The sequence below is a fragment of the Zootoca vivipara genome, chromosome 3, assembly GCF_965207765.1.
Source record: "Zootoca vivipara chromosome 3, rZooViv2.hap1.1, whole genome shotgun sequence".
Classification (NCBI taxonomy): domain Eukaryota; kingdom Metazoa; phylum Chordata; class Lepidosauria; order Squamata; family Lacertidae; genus Zootoca; species Zootoca vivipara.
In genome coordinates, this window is record NC_142586.1 from 63859968 (window position 1) to 63879411 (window position 19444).

At 38.4% G+C, this 19444-nt stretch overlaps 1 protein-coding gene across 17 annotated transcripts in view; it reads left to right on the top strand.

The window, feature by feature from the left end:
* ESR1 (estrogen receptor 1) overlaps positions 1–19444 on the top strand; it is a 203998-nt gene that overhangs the window by 12245 nt on the left and 172309 nt on the right. For 2 of the 17 annotated variants that reach the window (XM_088667305.1, XM_088667306.1), the window contains exon 1: positions 6929–8268. The exons of 10 other annotated variants lie outside the window; for them this stretch is intronic. The gene's annotated coding sequence lies outside the window, so the exon portion shown is untranslated. Of the gene's footprint in view, positions 1–6922; positions 8269–19444 lie in introns of those variants that run through there. 5 more of the 17 variants (XM_088667293.1, XM_088667292.1, XM_035108739.3 and 2 more) reach the window with 4 other exon arrangements.

A 19444-nucleotide genomic window follows, 5' to 3' on the forward strand; every position in this document is an offset into this window, starting at 1 on the left:
ACACTCTAGTCTGATCTTGCTCTCTGGGCTCACATTGTAAACTTGGCCTCAGTAACATACAGCTGGTATGAACTTAGTGAAAGGCTAAGTTAGGGAAGAGCCAAAATACAGTACATGTCTAAGCACAGTCACATGCAAACACAGAGATGGGAAGAGGGAGCAGATTTCTAGGGAAAGGACCTCTAGAAGGTAGGATTAAGAGTAAAAATTGCCTTCCCCAGCCCCGATTGAAAATAAAGTAGCAAGCAATGAAAACACTCTGGAATTTCAAAAGGCATGTATCAGGAGGCTGGGGTTTTTTACTGCAGCTTTCTTATACTGTCTTCAGAAATTATTCCATTAAACCATTATGGGTGGTATTTAACTCAAATAAAGGTCCGTGCACTGCTCTGGTTCGCCAGAAGCAGCTTAGTCATGCTGGCCACATGACCCGGAAGCTGTACGCCGGCTCCCTCAGCCAATAAAGGAGTCCCTTTACCTTTATCTTTAAAGGTCCAGCTCACCTATGAAAATTACATGTGACTGAAATAGTGACTTTTCAGACTCATCATTTCAACCCTAAGAAATTTTGCATGGAATAATAGCCATGGATTAAGCAATTGAATAGTGGGGGGTTTTTTGTACAGAAAACTGCTGTTAACAAGTAGACCTCTTAGTGTATACAGCCTTTCAAGCTTCACAACTTAAAAACATTTAACTGAAGAAAGATTATTGTTGCCAGCAAAGGAGAGATAAAATCAAGTAGATTTTGTTGTACATGCTTCCTCTTGAGAATCTTGCCCTAGCAAAGCTTTAATTATGAGAGCCGCAGATGTACTTTATACTTAATTAAAGGTTCTCATTTGTGCTATGTTATACATGTATAAGTTTGGTAAATTAGGGTGAAATATTACCTAAGAATTTCTCTTTGACTGCATATAGAATCAAGCTATCATTCAACAAAGCCCACAATTTGCAAGTAAAATAATTATGACCTATTCTTACAGGGGCAAATATAAATAAGTCTTCTCCCAGACAAGTATTGAATCTAATAAGACTAATATTCTGGCCTGCCACAGTTCAGCCAAAATGGATCTCTTCTTCATGCCTTGGTTCACCATTTGAATAATAAGATGCTGGGTTAGATAAGCCTTTGGTCTGATCCTGTATGGCTTTTAATATCCTTTTAAAACATACATTTGCAACAAAAATAGAAAGCCTGGGAAATCGTAATAAAGAAAAGGTGAGAATGAGGAACCGTGATCACATCCTCCATCATGCATAGCAATGAAACAGTTTATAAAAGAGGCTGACATAGCTTGTGGTGAAGGGGTTATCCAAAACTACATTTGAGACTAATTCCACCAGCTTGGTTAGGGAGACTGTATCATAGTAGGGTAATTGTACACTAATAGCATCCCTATTCTGTCTCTCTGGCCCAACACCACAAAAACCCCTCAAACCCAGTCTCAGTATGGATTGTTCTCCTGGTGAAAGAGATGATTTCTTTACGGATGACAACCACCCCCTCATTCTGCCCCTCTGAACTTGGCTGGTGCTGCATCAAGTACCCAAGTGGACACAGCTGGCTTTGCTCAGGCCATCTACCCATGTTTTAGTTGCACGTGCCAAATTGCCCCCCCCCCACTGTCAAATGAATGGTGGATGTTTTCTTATTGGCAGACCTCACATTTAGCAACACCACCACCTGACCAGAGGGTCAGCTCGCCAGCACCCTCTGATTCTGAAATACCCTGGAGGAGGCCACAGACAAGGGTGACTCTCCCAACCTACCCCACCCCCATCATTGCATATTCACTACTTGTGAATATTCAGAGTATCCCTACCTTCTTAAACTTTGGCTGAATTGTGCCCATTGTATCTACAGTCATACCTCGGCTCCCAAATGATCAAAAACTGGAAGTGAGTGTTCTGGTTTTCGAATGATTTTTTGGAAACCAAACGTCTGCCGCAGCTTCCGCTATTGTTTCTGGTGCGCCTGCGCAATCGGAAACCAATCAGAAGCCTAGCCTTGGATTCTGAACGTTTTGGAAATCAAACGGACTTCTGGAATGAATTCCGTTCAACATCTGAGGTACGACTGTATAGTGTAGATCAATGTTCAGATAACTAATATGCAAAAAAACCTAGATAACGCTCCAGATCTGTATTTAATGCCCATTCTGTTTCACAACACACTTGTCTTTGAATCCATTGCTATGGATAGTATCTAATAGGCTGAGGATATTGCTCTTGGCTACTTTCATATAGTAAAAATTAAAGAATGATCAGCAGAAAGTTTGTTGTGTTGCCAAGAGATTTTACTGCCATTTAAACAAAAATACTTAATAATAGGGATTTGCTATTCACAACAATGTGGAAATAATTATATCCTATTATTAAAGGGAGCTGATGTGTTTCAATACAGTATGTACAGTATGTGTGGTAAGTGAACATGGAGCAGCTAGTCAATCTTGTTCTACTGTTTGGGGATAGATTTAGAATTCCCTATTCTCATCCTAAATGAAAATAAAAGTAATGTTTTTAATGAAATTGAAGAAAGCTTCCCTTTGAATTGAGTGTGGCCAGTTATCTAGCTTAAGTGTGACAAGATTCTATTGTGAATGGTTCCTTGGCAGGCAAGTAACACTGCATATCACAAGGAGGAAATGCCAAAGCATTTTTGGCTGTTAAAAGCAGAAAATGGGGCCAAATAGATGCTTCAGTGAGAATAAAAACTAAGGCCAGTTCACACAACCTTTTTAATGTCATGAGGTATGGGTGAAATGATTATTCTCTGAGAGTGGCATGGGACTGGACTAAGTTAATGCAGCCCTCATGTTACTGCAGTAACATAATAATCTGGTTTGAATTCATGTAACATAGTGAGTGGTAAAGGTACCTGGAGTAATTTTGCATATTTTAATTCTGTCCATCGGTTATGAAATCAAATGGAAAGCTCCATTGCATGAGAGCACCCCCTTCCCTCTACATATATCCTATTGAGAGCTACATTTAATTCCTCCCAATGAAAGCAATCCTCCTGAAACTGATGCTATGTACTGTGTCCAATGGGACTTACTAATAAGTGTATTCTGGACTGCATTTCAGAGACTGAAAGGCAGTTATAGATGGTACTGGGCACACCATTTTTACAGGAACTATAGATCACAAAAATAATCTCGGCATGATACAGGTTGAGATTATGAACATCCTTCCAAAAGCTTCTGTTATGGTGTTAGCTTGCCATTTGACTTGTATCAAAGGTTTGTTCAGCAAGAAACTTGAATAATCACTGGGGTATAATATAAATTAGGATGCACTTGAGAAAAGTGCATTAATCTACCTTCATGCTATTAATATAGACCCAGACCTAATGAATTTTCTCAAAGACTTTGAATTAATATTTCTACAAGAAAATGGACAACTAGAGACATCAAAATCAGTGGATTCACCTCCTATATGGTACCTGCACAGAAAACAAATACTAAGGGCCGGCCTAAAGCAAGCTTTTGCTGTCTGATTAAAGACAACCTAGGGATTGAAATCAAACAGCTAGAAAAAAGCTCTCCATTTGCACAAGCTTTACTTCTAACTCAAACGAATGACATTTTTCTCTTTGTAAATGTCTAAGTTCCCCCTACTAAAAGCAATATCTCCAGTGAGAATTGGTCACAATTAACTCTTTAATCGAAAATCTGATTGATAAATATCCAAACTCCTCACTAATAATAGTAGGTGATTTCAATGCTAGGGTGGGAACCAACAATGAGCAACTATGTAGTAAATTAAATTGGAACATTGGCAACAATATTGCTTATGCACTGAAAATAGAACGATTATCCAGAGACAAGGTTATAAATAGGGAAGGTTTATGCCTACTTGAGTTATGTAACAACTTTAATCTGCAGATTGTGAATGGTTCCACAAAAGGGGATAGAAGCGGAGAATTTACATATCCCCCCCCCCCGAGGATGCAGTGTAATCGATTATATCCTTGTCCCTTATATTATTGTAAATTTGATCACGGATTTCAAAGTTGGAATGCGTACTGAAAGCGATAACCAACCTTTATTGCTGTCTATCAACTTAAAGTTGGAAACTAAAATAACTAATTGTAACATCCTAGGACCTTGCCAATATAAACAAACAACCCAACTAAAATGGTCCCAGGAAATAAGTGTAGCAGTGGGGCAAAAACTTACAGCTAACTTGAGACAACAGGTGCTATTAAATTTAAAGAACGCTAATCCCCATAGGAACATTTTGAAAATCTATAATGAAATTTTTCAAATCTTTGCAGAGCTTAACACTCCACCTAAAATCTGGGTACCTAAATACAGCGCTAGCCCTTGGTTTGATGATGAATGCTTTCAGCTTAAAAGAAAATTGCGCCAAGCCTTCAAAAATAATCGTACTAAATTAGAACTCTCCTATTTAGATGAAAAAAGAAAATTTCACCATACTCTGGCCGAAAAGAAACAAAAATATGCTACTCAAAAATGGTTACAATTACTTGACTCAATTCAAAACAAAAACAACAAAACGTTCTGGATGCTAGTGTATGGAGGTCTGAAAACCGACAATCAATTAAATTTTTCATCAATCACAGAATCTAAATGGTTCCAGTACTTTACATCCATATTTAATGATCTACATAGTGAATCAAAAGGAAACGAGGCCATAGTTAATAAAATCAACAAACTGTAGGATTGGCCAAGGGTAGAAGAGGAGGAAATCAGGGAGATAGTTAGAAGCTTTAAATCGGGGAAATCACCTGGGCCAGACGGTCTACCGATAAAATTATTTAAGACATACATGGACTGGTGGGCAGAACCCTTAGCTCAGTTAATTACTCTCATTGATAAACATGGAATCATGCCTGAAATATGGCTTAGATCAATAATTATTCCAATTTTTAAAAATGGCGACCCAAACGAACCAAAGAACTATAGACCAATAAGCTTATTATCAGTCATAGGAAAAATCTATGCCAAGCACCTCTTACCTGGATAAAAAACCTAAATTTACCAGGGAAAGAACAAATAGGCTTCTCTAAAGGTTGCTGTACTTTAGACCATTGCCTTATTTGGTTGAAAAATATAGATCCCAAAAGCAATCTAAGACTTACGCACCTTTTGTAGATTTCCATGGTGCCTTTGACTCAGTTGATCATGCAAAATTGTGGAAGAAACTTGTAGAGCTAAGAATTGATCAACGCCTATTGATTTTAATACAAAATTTATATTCTTTCAACATCTGTCAAATTAAACTCAACATTAAAGGTCACCTCTCGTCTGATATCCCTAATACAAAAGGGGTAAAACAAGAGTGTATTCGTGCCCCCTTTCTATTTAATCTATTTTTATCAGATCTCCCAGAACACCTCCAAAAAGTAGAATCACACGCCCCCAAACTCAACCAGAAGCCTGTTCCTCTTTTATTATACACAGATGACGCAGTCCTACTATCATTAATGAGCTTGGGTTTGAAACGTCTTATACTCTCCCTGAGTCTCTACTGTGAAATTAACAAACTTTCTATAAACTATGAGAAGACGAAAATCTTGGTTTTCTCCAAAGGTTGGAAACTAGGGAAATGGAAAATAAGAGAACAAGAAATCCAGCAAGTAAAGATGTATAAGTATCTGGGAATTTTATTTCAGAGCAATTTAGGGTGGTCAAATCACTGTACAAATGCTATAAAACAGGCGAAGAGTACCTCCTCAGCTGTTGCTCGTTTCTATTATCAGAAAGGAAACCAATTTATCCCTACGGCCAACCAAATTTTCCAAGCAAAGGTGTTATCCCAGATACTCTACGGGGTCCCAGTATGGGTACAAGCATTTAATAGAGATTTAGAAAAGATTCACTCAAGTTTCCTGAGATGTATCCTTGGAGTCCCAACTTCCATTAAATATGAATCAATGTGTGCAGAATTAGGCATACACACAATGGAATACTGGGCTTGGACTATTGCCATAAAATACTGGTTACGGTGCCATTTCTGTTGCCCACCATCAAGTCTGCTCTCTGACCTGCTCAAGGACTCTTATAAATCTAGATGGTACCAACTCCTAGAAAACTAAATTAGATTCATAGGCATTGAGCTGGAGCCCTTGTATAATTCAAGTGAGCAATATATCTTCCACAATGTCCAAATCAGATTAAAGGATGTTGAAAGACAAAACATTGTGGCAGCTGCAAATAAGTTTGCTCCCCCATGTTCTATGATTTAAATATCTTAGATAATAGGTCAACTATGTTACAAAGCTAATAATCCCAGCCCAACGTAGGCCCGACTGAATGTCTTTCCCTCGGCTTTTGTCAGGGGTAGATATCGGAACACTCCAGAGACAAGAGATACTGTAGATGTTCTCTGAATGTGCCGGATACTGTAGAGCATATTCTCTTTCATTGTCCACTCCACAGCATGCTGCGTGAACGTGTGTTGTTCCCCCTTCTGGGTGCTCTGACACTGCAGCATGGTGGAAATGTTGGATTCTGCCTGTCTGACATTGACCATAAGGTGTCTGCGGGAGATGCAGTTTACTGTTGCCTCTTTGTTTGCATTTTAAATACTTTTGTATGTGACTCTTTTTCTTGCGGTTCTACTTGTAAAATGCCTAATAAAGGTTTGATAGTCAATATTTTGCAGAATCTTCAAAAGTTCACTGGGAAGAAGATGACTTTTCTGAGTTCTATGATTCAGAAATAACCTTGAAATTAGATGGTGTCTCTAACTTGGTATCTTCCTGAATTTAACTTGATTGAATGTCAGAGTAATGTGTAGGTTGGGATCCTTTCAGTTTTACCTCATGTCTGTTCTCATGTTTTAATCTGCAGCAATCCTTTGAATTAAATAATACAAAGGCAAGGCGGGCATGTGTAATAGCTTTGTAAACAATTAACTTAAAAAAGCTATTGACTGAGCCATGAAAGCTTTTAACCAAGAAATATTTTGTTTCAGTGAAGGATCCAATGATAGACAAAAAATTGTCAAAGCAAAGTTTCAGTAATGGCCGCTTACCCAGTCCTGGGGTAGGTGGCGGTTGTGGCCTATTGCGACCTGACTCCCAGGAGCAATGCTGGGCTGGACGACAGCAATTGGGAAATCCCCATGCTGGCCACAGAGGAGGGCGGGAGTTCCTGCCAGTCCCAGTTTTGAATTCCAGCCAATCATGCCAGTCCATGGTGGGGCAGGGCTCAGGAGCGAACTGGAGTGGAGCAGGCTTCACCACAGTCTGCCCTCTGGGTTTAAGACTGGCGGTTTAACCCTCTGGGTTTAAGACTGGCTGCCCCTGACTTTGGGACTGTGGTCAGCTGAAGAGCACACCCTCCCATCCCTCCTTCCCTTTCATGCTTTGGGACTTGTTGTATATTAATGTTTCTTCCTCTAGGTTATTCGATTAACGGCCTTGCTCTGGTTCTTTAATGGTTGCTGGGAAGGAAATTGCCTGCAAATAGATAGGCCCCGTTTGCAGGCTTTGCCCTCCACATTGCAATGGTCACAACTTTGGCTGATGTAGGCACTGGGGTGGAATTCTTCCTGCAGCGGCATGGGAGGGCCATCCGTGTAGACCTGCATCTTGTGATTAACCCATTAATCCCATGATCAACCCTGCCATGCCTCAGCCTTCCACCAGGATGCTGGGAGAGATACATACATACCCAATGCCTAAGCCAAATCCTAACTATATCTGGAATCAACAAAATTGTGCCCAATTTCAAATCCTAGAACATTGTCCTTGTTTCATTTGTTCACCTTCTTAGACTACGACTTGCTCCTGGGGAAATGGGTCACTGCGAGTGGGACTGCAACAGGTACTCTTGGAAACAGTGAAGCATTTGTTGTTGTTTAGTTGTTTAGTCGTGTCCGACTACATAATTCTGAAATGAGCTTGCTTCTAGGCTATTCTTGTTTTGGAGCCCCAATTTGGCTCAATAGGCCTTGTAAATATTCCCAATACACAAACAACAATATAGTGTGCAGAGGAGAGAGAAATAAACCTTAACTCAAATTTAACAGGACTTTAAAAAATGAATTGCCCAAGGTTGATGGCTGAGAGGTTTTAACACAGTGGAAGAAAACTGAACTTTTCTCTACAAACTTTACAGGCCAATGTAGCTCATGTGTATTATATGTTTTAAAGTTCATTTCTCTCCTCGGCATTCTGCTGCTTCAGTCTCCCTCTGCTGAGGCTTTTCTATTTTAGTTCACAAGGTCCCGTGACCCTGTCAGCCAATAACAGAACAACAGAAGCAATGGAAACTTCTTTCTGAGATAAAAGTAAGTCAAAATAACTCGGCTTTTTCACGTTCTGCTCTTCCTCAGAATCAATTTTGTTTACTGCTGTTTTTATTTTCAGCATGTTAAACACAACTCATGGTGCCCAGGGGAGTAATTAAAAAGTTTCTTCAAACTGTGTTTTCGTAACGTCACTTTTATTTATGGTGTGTCTTCGGTATATTGCAGTACGACTGATCCTTCAAAAGAGCAACCGAATTGAAGGAATGCATGTCAGAAGCTGAATAACTTGTACATAAATGCAGATTTCACCCTTATTTTTCTAAAACTGGTCCAGTAGTTCAACAGTTACTATTCAGTAAGGATTTGTGTGCCAGGTCTCTCCCCAGTTTTCTCTCTGACCCATTCAGGAGCAAGGGACGAAAGTATTATAAAAAAAGGTCACATGTTCTGGCCATGACAAATTGCACATAAAGCAGCAGTTTTTTAGGCTTTCTCGTGGATTGCAGTACTATTAATCTTAAGTGGTTTCAAGATTTTTGCCTGAATTACTGGTAAATTTTTAGCACACTTAAGAGAATATTAAATAAGTAAAATGAAAATGAATCCAGCAGGATTTGGGATGACATAACTTTTATGTTCATGAGATTCATTTGTATCCAGGATGAACATAAAATGTGCATACTGTACAGGAAACGGTGAATATACACAACATATTTGGAATTAGGGCTACATCTTCAGATTAGAGGTATTGTCTTTTACTAAAATATTCTATAAATATTTTGGTGACAAATACCCCAGTGTATTAAGAATGAGCCTTTGTGAAGTGCTATGTTTAAGTTTCCCTGAGTAATATGTGGTAGTTAACTCCCCCCACCCCCAGTAATTGGACAGAAACTGAAATTGGACTGCCATCTCTGTGTGAAAACAGAAAGAAAGCTTTCCAAGTTACACAGATTTCTACTCTTAGGTAGTAATAAGATATGGTCCAGTTTTAGCCATATAAAGAGAGTGACTTTAAAAAAGAACTATGCAGGAATTTAATAATTTAAGGTCAATGCCATCTGAATCACGTAACATTTAGCAGATGTTACTAGAAATTAACTGAATAATTGTGTATTTAAAGTAACACATAAAATATTGTTTTTCAGTTGACCTGTTTCATTTATTAAATAACACTATAGTTTAAACCCATAGACCGTAATTATCTTACAGATTTAAACTGTAGTAATTCCCTCCTCCCTGGGGATTGCAATTCTACCAGAAGCGATTACAATTAAAGTGGTGTGTGTGTGTGTGTGTGTGTGTGTGTGTGTTATACTTTCAGGAGTATACAATCTGTGCATCAGTGCAGGATCACAACTTCAGAAGAACCTAATAAGTTGCCTTATACTGACTTAGACCATTGATACATCTAGCTAAGTACTGTGTACACTGTGTACAAACTAGACGTGATGTTAATTGTATTGATGCAGTTAATGTGCATATGTTAAAAAATTTAAATATCAGCCATGGGAGATCGGAGCAGCCTATCTAGGGATTGGGTGGGGACAGGGGGAGATTCTCAATGGTCAGAGGATTTAGTGCATTATGCACCAAGCACCACTCTTTCCCTGTCAATGCCTTTAGAAATGTCAAGCAGAACACACAGAAATGGAGCTTCATGAAAAATTAGATGGGGAATAACAAACTATGATAGAATATAATATAGAATATTATAATGTCAAATTTTAAAATATTTTCATTGTTCTACCTAAATGTAGCATCTAGACATGTACAAACTAGACGTGATGTTAATTGTATTGATGCAGTTAATGTGCATATGTTAAAAAATTTAAATAGCAGCCATGGGAGATCGGAGCAGCCTATCTAGGGATTGGGTGGGGACAGGGGGAGATTCTCAATGGTCAGAGGATTTAGTGCATTATGCACCAAGCACCACTCTTTCCCTGTCAATGCCTTTAGAAATGTCAAGCAGAACACACAGAAATGGAGCTTCATGAAAAATTAGATGGGGAATAACAAACTATGATAGAATATAATATAGAATATTATAATCTCAAATTTTAAAATATTTTCATTGTTCTACCTAAATGTAGCATCTAGAGTATTGTACAAAACAACCTAACATCCAATCTGTGCATCCATGATACTGGAAATGATCTCCAGAACCCCAAATCACATTTTGTTTTACTGTATAGCTTATTGTGATTTTTCTTTTTAATGAACTTTACTAAGTCTGCTGGTAACCATATTCCCAGATAGTTTGATATTTTTTATAACCAAGGAATAAAAAAAACAAAAAAAGCTTTTGGAAGATGTTTTGGTCTCAGTGATATGCTGTGTTGAGCAGCCCTAGACTTCAAATTGGTAGCCAGGATAGTTGACGTAGGACAGGAGTAGGGAATGGTGACTATCAATTTCACTTTCTCTCAGTTTCTCATTTTCCCAATCTTAAAGTTCATTTGAGCATTGTGCACTAACCACAGTTTTTGAACCATCTTCATAGGCTGCCCAGCATAGAAGGCGATTACTAGATGGATGACTGTGCCCAAATACCAACCAAATTCCAAACCCAGCTCTGTTCTTTTGGTGGAGAACTGTTTGGCTATTCCCTCATATAATAAAATAAGAACAAAATAAGTGAAAGAATAATGAGAAGAGAGGGAGTGATACTTTCTTCATTAGCAGACTTTCAAAGTCATACCAGTGCATGAAAGGTTGTCATAAGAATAAGAACTTACAGTTTGCAAATCCGTAGGCAGAAGGAACAGAGTTAGCAGTAACGTGTCAGAACCATAATATTGATATCCTAGAATACAAGTAGTTTTTTTATTTTAAAAAATTGCTAATAAGTTCGATAAATGAAGCCACTGACTTTTTAGTCCACTTTCAAGCTCCCTCTGAAGTGATGAAAGGCAGTTAGGTAGCAAGATATGTGCTATAAGAATTGTTTGATTTTAACTATTCCCCCATGCAGTGCCTGTAACCCAGACCCAGCAGGCATGTAACTTGTGAAAACCAAGAACTGAATCTGTTCTGAAACAGATAATTATTTTCATTATTCAATCTGAGTGAAATTCATGCATGAAGTAAGTTAGGCTTTTGAAACTTTTTTTATTCTCAAGTAAAGACAAAGGGGCCTTTATAGTTTCATATTTGTGTGCTTTGAAAGAAGAAAGAACACATTCATATAGGAAATAATCGGACGTGATTGCTGAAGAAAGTAGATATAAACTTTAAATTTTTAATCTTACTAAAACTAATTCTATGTACCATGCAAGTTTCAAACAAGCAATTTACCTTTCTTTCTTTCTTTCTTTCTTTCTTTCTTTCTTTCTTTCTTTCTTTCTTTCTTTCTTTCTTTCTTTCTTTCTTTCTTTCATCACCTGCCTTTTCCAATGCTGACAACAGTATACAACATAAAAACAACTACAAAATCACCCAATAAATATACAGGACTTAACAATAATACAAGCAGACCAACAAAAAGCAGAACCAGTGTGAAAGTTAACAAACAGGGTTCCACAATACTGTCCACCTAAGTAGCCAAACATCTTCAAACAGAGGGCCTTACACAACAGCCTGAAGCTCAGGTAGATGAGAGGAGACTTCCTAGCTCAAATCTTCTTCTATAACATCAGGACAACCTGATGCATCACTCACATGTAGGGCATGGAGTGAAGCAGGACCATGCTTTTAGCTCCACCCCCTACCTGGGTGGTGGGGGGGTTGCTTTTCAAACAACTCCACATTGAGCATAGTTGTTTGCATGATAATCATGTAACTCATTGTCTTGTTAGCTTAATTTAAAATAGATTTTGCTGGGATGAAAAGCAGAAGAACACTGAGTGAAACTAATAAAACTTTAAAAGGAAATAATAGGTTCCTAGGGATCTGTAACAAAACCACTACATTCTGATGGAATCCTAAATCATCTAGAAAGCAGGAAGATAATGAGGGAATGTGTAAATCTTCAGATGAAGCCTGTTATTAAAGTATGTTATAAGTGAGAGTAAAAGTTGAAGACACTAGCATAGCTGCCAGCTGTCAGTGATACCTCAGCATTGTAAACGGAGAAGCTAGGAAAAATGCTTAGCGGTATAGTTGCCAGTGTAGTTACATATGAAATTGTAAGTAAGGCACACTGTCAAAGGAATACTGTATAGCATGCATGCATGCATATAAACATATATTTATTTGTATGCCACCTTTCCATAGTTAAAACCATGTTCAAGGAGGCTTACGACATGTAAAGAAACCCACATAATTACAACAAAAAATAGTCATATGGAACAATTTTCATATAAATCATAATAAGATATAAAATAAAGATACAAAAAGTTAATATCAATAACAGCAACAACCTACCCTCCGTTCCGTAACCCCCCCCCCGCCCGGCCAGGTGAAAAAAGGCCTGCCAGGCAGGTAACAGCTCTTCAAGGACTCGCAGCCAATATGGTCTTGACTTATAGCCAGCATGGTTGTGTTATAGCACTATACCTCCCTTTCATTAAAATGTAAATAGCTGGAAAAGCATTTTAGCAGTAACTAAAATATCACTTGATTAAAAAGGGGGTTGTCTTAAAATGGTACCTGCCCCAGAGTACGAAAGTCAGACTTCTGCAGCCTGAGGAATTTTTTTAAAGAAACCACAAGGAAAAAACCAGGATGACAATGACTACATGATGACATTGTGTGGATGCCATGTAAAAAGTGAGTGAAAAGCACCTAATGTGGAACAGTCTCTGTTCTTGTAAATACGTTTTTTTTAGGCAGGGCATTGCTTGAGGGAAGCAAGTATCTTTGTAATAATTGTCTATATATATATATATATATATATCAAGAGCACCTTTATGATTATATATTGCCTTTTTCACTTTACGTTAACAAACAAATTTTCTAAAAATGTTGCAAAACTGTTCTAGTTTCCTTGCATGACTCACTTGAAGCTAAGGCAATAGTAGCCCACAACAAATATGTATACAGCCTTTGAATTCCTTCTGGAGTAGGAATCAGTTTTATAGGTTTGGCCAGAGATCAAAGAGAGTTAGAAAAAGGTACAAGTTATGCTGCAGGCAATAATGGCTGACGCTATCATCTTTCTCTATCATTCTGCCCCAAGTCTTCGTGCCAGTCTATTTAGTTTATTTCTGTACTACATCTGGTACGTTGTCTTAAGACAGGTCCAGTTGGGAGTCTATTTATTTCTCAATCCATTTCCCCACAATCTAAGGTATAGTACTGGCTTCTCTCATGGGTTTTAGAGGACAAATGAAATAACAAATGAAATAACGGTGAGACATTTAGACGAGAGTTATGCTGACTCTCATGGTAATTAACACGTAATAGGAATCGATTGCTGGAAGTAAGAACTGGAATACAAAATTTTGAATTTACTCACATAACATAGTAACAGAATATCACAATTGTAGCTGTGTACGAACTGCTGACAGGTACATTGCCTTGCCTTGCCTGTTTACCTTGCTCTGAGATGGTCTTGAGTTTACTTTTTATGTTGTTGCAATTCTGTGGCTTTTAAAGTCTAATTTGTATGGGCAACTTTCAGTCGCTGGGGTCCAGGGTTGTAAACAAATCTGGCCAACTATCTATGCTTGACTTTGTCCATCATTGTCCATCACATTCTAACATACAGATTGTCTGGCTGGATCCGGAAGATTGTTAATGCATCCCTAAGGATGAGAGTGGGACCAGTTTCTTTTGAAGGAGACAGTGATTTGGCCTCTGATGAAAAACCTAACCTGGATTCAGAAGAAGTTAACAATAGGCCGGTACCTAACCTTCCTTGATAGTAGTTGCTGAAGGGTGGTTGTTGGGAAAGTCTTTATACTTTTGGACAAAGCTGATTTCTAGATTCTTTTAGTTTGGAGTAGGTTTTGGAACTGAAACTGTCTTGAACAACCAGCAGAGTGTCATGTATTGAGAGAAAGGCAGGGAAAGTGTGACCTTGTTAATTTTCTTAGACTTCTAGTGGCCTTTGATACTGCTGACCATGGTGGGCAGGCTTTCTGAGTTGTGGATTGGCAGCACTATTTTGTAGTTGTTCACTTTCATTATCATTATCATCAACAAATAAACTGGAAATAGAATAGATGAATGTAAGAGAAGAAAGTTATTATAGGAGGAAGCAGTAGTGGCTGGTGGGGCTGCATTGCTCCTGGCTTACTGGGAGGGAACTATGCTAGCTTCCAGTTGAGCTCACAATAAGAAGATGAGGTAATATGAATAACCAATAGGATCCCATATATTCCCAAAAGTTGTTGGCTCTGGCTACAAATAGCCAATGAAGTCTCATCTGTTTACTCTAGCTTGGCACCTCAGTCTGAGTAACTTGTTGGTTGTCAATGGTTAACTCCTACACTGACCGGTTAGTCAGTCACTACCAATGATATTGTGTTGAACAAGAGGTCTGACAAAATGGTTTTTCAGTAGCTTGTCACTTTCAGCTCAGTAGATCCATGGCTAGACAGACATGAGAGAAAATTTTAGAAAGAGGGGTGTTAAAAGGTTTAATGTGTCTGTATGCATTGTATCAACCAAGCAATGCCCTTGGCCAAATTGGAATTGGAATAATTTATTGGCCAAGTACCAAACATACTTGGAATTTTGCTTCAACTACATTGCAATGTAAATGTACCTTATACAAACACTGTTCTACTCACAATACAATATCACAGCAAAGGAACCCCACCCATAACTGGCCTCCCCTTCCGCTATACAACAATGAATTTTACAATTTGATGGCACAAGAGAAAAAACTGCTCCTGTAGCCTTGCCGTTTTTGTGTATAGAGTCCTGTAGCGACATCCAGATGGAAGTAGGTCAAACATATGATGACCAGGATGCAAAGGATCTGCAGCAATTCCCTCTGCTCACTTCCTAGCTCGGATAGCATAAAGTGTCTCTATTGAAGGCAAACTAACGCCAATTACACTTTCTGCAATTCTTACTGCTCGTTGGAGCCTTTTCTTGTCCATCTTGGAGGCTATGCCATACCAGGCAGTAATAAAATTACAGAGAACAGTTTCAATGGTAGCTCTGTAAAATTGGATCAACACTTCTTGGGGCAAAATAAATTTTCTTAGTTGATGCAAGAAATACAACCTCTGGTGGGCCTTTTAAATAAGACTATTGATGTTGCCTCACCAATTTAAGTTTTGAGGAATTATAGAGCCCAGGAACTTAAAGGACTCTACTACTACAATCATATTACCAAGGGTGGAAAGTGGCAGCAAGATGGAAGAGTGCCTTCTGAAATCAATTACCATTTCCACTGTCTTTTGTGCATTTAGCACCAAATTATTCCTGCTGCACCACGAAACAAGATGGTCTACTTCCCGCCTATATGCAGATTCATTGTCCTCCTGGATAAGCCCAATAACTGTATCATCTCCAAATTTCAAGATCTTAACCGAGATCTTAGTTAAGGTGCAGTCATTTGTGTATAGAGAGAAAAGCAGTGGGGAAAGTACACACCCCTGGGGAGCACCTGTACTGATGGTATTGTTGCTCGATATAATTTCCCCCAACCTCACCTACTGCCTCCTACTGCCTCCTGTCCATTGGCAAACAGGAGCAGGCACATTAAGATGAAGTAATTTAGAAAACAATTTAGATGGGACAATAGTATTAAAAGCTGAACTGAAGTCCACAAACAAAACTCGCACATAGGCCCACAGGGAATCCAGGTGTTGCAGGATGTAGTGCAAAGCCATGTTGACCGTATCATCTACTGACCTATTAGCTCGATAAGCAAATTGCAAAGGATCCAGCAAAGGGTCAGTAGCTTCTTTCAAATAGGCCAACACTAGTCTCTCAAAGACTTTCATTACCACAGATGTTAAAGCAACCGGTCTGTAATCGTTCATCACACTGATGAAAGGTTTCTTATGTACCGGAATGATAATAGAATGTTTGAAGCATGAAGGAACTCTATACAACTCCAATGAACGGTTAAATATCTGTGTGAGGATCGGAGCCAATTGTGCCGCACACACTTTCAAACAAAGAGGAGTCACCCCGTCTGTGCCTGGAGCTTTTTTGGCCTTCTGTCTCTGTAGAATGCTCCGTACATCTTTTTGCCAGATCACCAGCGGAGTGACTTCAGAGCAGGTTGAAGTGGTTGTGGCTGTTGGTGCCTCTGGCGCTGACTTAATGGCACTACTTGATAATGCTTGACAGGTTTTGACACAGTTTTCCTTCTCAGATCAGATCTGCTACATAAGTTGATATTGTGATCCACCATGGGAGGAGTGTGTCTTTAAACGGAGCTTATAAATGCTTTTTTAAAATAAATAAATAAAATGGATGGATGGATTAATCAGGGTGGATTTGATTTAAATCAAACTGATTTAAATCACGATTTAAATCACATAGTCAGTAAGGCTTGATTTAAATCATAGTTTTCTACATAAAGACTAATTCTTGCTGGTATAACTTTAATATGCAAGTAGATGAAGATTTTTGGAATAACAACTTTTCATATTAGTTTTTTATCCCCAGTTTAATAGGTTATTCATATTTGGACAACTTTACTGTTGTACTTAGGAAGGAGAAAAATAATCATTACCTTTATAATAACAATTTAAATAGATTTATTCAACTGAAACAATAACATTACAGCATATGTTATTTGCTTAAACAAACATCCATGTTCGTTAACTAATTTGGCTAAACAAAAACAAAATATATATATTTTAAGAAACTTAGACTGTCAGCCCAGCCTACACATGAAAAACTTAAATACTGTCCACTCCAAACAATCAGAAAAATATTGTTTATATTCTATTCACTGAACTTATTGAAACTTAGCACTGAAGGGGTTGTTTCTGTATTCATAGGTTTGTAGAACAATAGGATTAAGGTCTTTTTCTCAACTCTGTTCATGTTACAACATTTTTGCTGTGAAGAAGAGGCATGTGATCTCTGTTGAGTCAAATTCAGTTTTGAGAACTGCAAAAGTAAACCAAGCATCTGTGATAATATCTTGTAGGCAGAGAAACTGCCCAATAATCTTACAAAAACCTCTGGAAGAGCATGACATTGTGAATGGATTAATGGAATTTATTTACCCAAAAAATTAAACATATACAACCTTATTCTACATAATTAAAAAACTAAACTTTATTTCATGATGGCAATATATTTTCCTCAAAAAGCATTTTATTTTTAAAAAATCTGATTTAAATCAAAAAAATGTGATTTGAGTTTTTTTAAAAAAAATCTTTGATTTTTATCCACCCTGGGATTAATATAAACAACATTGAGCTCATGTTCTATTTTGGGAGATATAATTAACAAAGAAACAAAGAGGTAATAGCCTTCTTTCTTCTAATGGTAGCTGTATTGTTTAGGTAGTAATAAAATTTACAACAGAATTTAACTTCCATTTAACTGCATAATACAGGCTTGAGAATTCCTGGCACCTTTGGGCAAGAAATCCCTCAGCTGGTTCCCCTCCCTGATAGGGGCCTCCCCCCCTTGCCACTCTCATAAACAGCCAGTCACCAGCCCTCAGCTTCTGGGCAGAAGGAGAAAGCTATGCAAGTGAACGCTACTGGTCTGTTCCCTTGCTTTTGTCACTCTTAATAAGCTAGACATGAGCAGGTGAACAGGCAAAGGAAGAATAAGAATAGGGCTAGACGTCTGACAGTTGGTGTGTGAGCCTCAGCCCTGTGATGTCAACGCCATACCCTCCAACCGTTATAACAGGACATTCCTGGAATTGCAGAAGCCATCCCAGCTTCCGATTTGATCCTGGAATGTCCCAGGCATGCACTGGTCCTTACAGTGGTGCCGTGCTTTTGCAAGAATCAGCTAACTCGTATAAGCCGCACTCTCGTGTAAGCCAGCTGACTCGCCTCCTGGTTTTCATCAGGGGGATGTTGGAGGGTATTTAACTACTGATACTTGTCCTACATCTACATACAGTGGTACCTCTGGTTACAAACTTAATCTGTTCCGGAGGTCCATTCGTAACCGGAAACCACTTGCAACTAATGGCACCTCCCGCTGTTGCCATGCCGCCGAAGCACGATTTCCGCTCGCATCCTGGGGCAAAGTTTGCAACAAGGGGCATCTACTTCCAGGTTAGCGGAGCACGTAACCCAAAGAATTCGTAAGGGTGCAGTTTGGGTGTCCCAGCCCCAAAGGGCTTATTTCTCATACCCACCCACCAATCCCCAAGTCTGTGGCCAGAGAGAATGCTCTCAAAGGGAAAGGTTATAATATTGAATACGATCTGTGGCTTAAGTTATGGAACAAACATATGGAATTTACAGCATGTACGGTACTAAAAGAAAATGTAATGAAAATGATGTGCTGCTGGTACCTGACACCAGTCAAATTGGCAAAAAATTATGGAAAGAAAATCAAAAAGTGTTGGAAATGTAACCAAAAGGATGGAGAATTATATCATATGTGGTGGCTATGTGAAAAAGTGAAAACATTCTGGGAGTTAATATATAATGAGTTAAAAAAGATGTTAAAATATACTTTCCCCAAGAAACCAGAAGCCTTTTTGTTAGGGCTAATGGGAAATGAAATTAATAAGAATGACCAAATTCATGTATGCCACCACAGCCGCCAGAATGGTATTGGCTCAAAGATGGAAAACAACAGAAATTCCAACAGTTGACGAGTGGCGGGTTAAGATGATGGAATATTCAGAGTTGGCCAGGATGACTGGAAGGATAAGGGAGCAAAAAGACCAGAACTTCCAAAAAGATTGGAGTAAATTTGTGGACTATTTAAAGGAGTACTGTAAAAATGTGAAGACACTGACAGGATTAACATAAAACCTACAATAGAAACAATAGATGTTTCTGTCTATAAACGAGATAGACTTATTTAAGAGAATGACAGAGACAAAGAGGGATAAAGTGCATAACATAAGAGAAAAGATCTGAAAACCAAAAGTGGAGAAGGAAGGAAGTTGTGTTCGGCAGAACATAAGTATGTTTTGGAGGTTAGGATTGGTATAGTAATAGCTGTATTAAATAGTAATTGAAATGTAACAGATGAATTGTTTTATTTATGATTATTTCCTTTCTGTATTCGGGAAAACAATAAAAATATATAAAAGGGAAAGCAATGTTCTTGGGCACGTTCACATTGAAAGGATTTGCACAAAATGCCCCCCCCGCCAGTTTTGCTGTTTTAATCAATTAATTCCATTTCCTATTGGAGGTTGTCCGGT